This window comes from Temnothorax curvispinosus, unplaced genomic scaffold (assembly GCF_003070985.1).
Source record: "Temnothorax curvispinosus isolate PA1 unplaced genomic scaffold, ASM307098v1 QBEX01000257.1, whole genome shotgun sequence".
Classification (NCBI taxonomy): Eukaryota; Metazoa; Arthropoda; class Insecta; order Hymenoptera; family Formicidae; genus Temnothorax; species Temnothorax curvispinosus.
This window is the reverse complement of record NW_020210037.1, coordinates 1013-2487: the sequence shown is the minus strand read 5'-3', so window position 1 is coordinate 2487 and position 1475 is coordinate 1013. Positions and strand designations below refer to the sequence as shown.

The 1475-nt window shown below is 31.7% G+C and overlaps 1 long non-coding RNA gene across 1 annotated transcript; it reads right to left on the bottom strand.

Moving 5' to 3' along the window:
- Nucleotides 1–356: 356 nt before the first annotated feature.
- On the bottom strand, nucleotides 357–1157 carry LOC112468672. Its single transcript, XR_003042429.1, has 2 exons — nucleotides 888–1157; nucleotides 357–519 (listed from the first exon to the last, which is right to left on the bottom strand). It is a non-coding gene; the product is annotated as an uncharacterized LOC112468672 (long non-coding RNA).
- Between the last annotated feature and the right edge of the window lie 318 nt (nucleotides 1158–1475).

Sequence of the window (1475 nt, the reverse complement as noted above, 5' to 3'; positions counted from 1 at the left end):
CTTCCATTACCGTTATTGATATAAAATTTAAAAAATTTGTATTGTTTTTGATCACCTACAGATCGAGGAGCCTCTATGCCGTCAATATATCCTATTACTTCACTATAATATCAATTAAATAACAAATTATTAGATATTTATATTATAATAAATTAATTTATTATTAATTTATATTTGTTGAATAAACTCATATCTATACTATTATTATAAAGAGACAGAGTTAAGCCGTCGTACACAAATTAACTTATATATAAAGTATATATTTAATATAAACGGGTTAAGGGGAGGTTACACCTCAGAGGCCCAAAAAATGCCTCAATTTCAGGAATTTTTTTTTTATATAAAATAAATACATATGGAAAAAACTTTTCGGGGCTTTAATTCGTACATAAATAGAGATTAATTAAAAAATTTTTCAGAAGAAAATAATTAAAAATGGCGGCTCCAGCTCTCAGTCCACGAAGCCACACACGGCGTGGTTCTATGTGCGCGGGGCATTCCACAGCCTTGCCAGTTGATCTGAAACCAAAAAACCAAAAAAATTCTTAAAATAGATTAAATTTGGGGGGCCTTATGATTTTCCGATTTTTAAAAAACCCCCTTATAACAAAATGGTGGCCGTTTGAAAAAAAAACCTCTTTTTTCCCTGTTTTTCTTTTGCTTCAACGTTCGAAAAAAATTATTTGCAATCAATTTTTTGAAAAAAACGCTTCCTGAAGGCCCCCTAAATTAAATTTCCTTTCTTTTGCGCCGTCATTCATTGAAATCGGTTCATCCGTTAAAGCTGTAGAGCGCCCCGCGCGCCGAAAAATGCTGTTTCGAGAAAAACGCGTTTAAAGTTTTACGTAGTAAAAAATCGTATTTAATGTTTGTTTTTGACAACTTACATCTAATCAGCCATTCCAGCACCATTCCTTGCCACCTATTGTAGATTCACCCATCAGATATAGAAAAAAAGTCTCCTCGCAAGACCGCTCCGAGGGCGCCGTCTATACCTGTTTTCCAGCCGACGGACCGTTCCGCCCGACAAGCTGTAACTCTTAAAATACTTTCGATATGAAAATATCCTTTTGCCCACGTATTCTTAACAACTTAAGGATGAAAATTAAGCAAAAAAAAAAAATTCGATTTTTTCATCGTTATGAAGTGTAACCTCCCCTTAAGTCACGAAAACCTCAATATTCTTTATTGTACTAATTTATTTTTTAATTATTATTAAAATAAAATAAAAAGTTACATGGATGATTACTTACACTGTTGAATCAAACATTTTTATTGTGTCAATGGCTTCATTAGGTGTTAGTAACGTTATTGCATCAACATCTTCTTCTATTTTGTCATTATTTTTTTCTTTAATATTAACTTTTGCAATATCTAAATCTGAATCGTCGTAATCATCTAATTCCGACTCGGAACCAATATTTTTATTCTCTGACATTCTGTATAAACAATAAAAATATAAGAAATATTTTCAG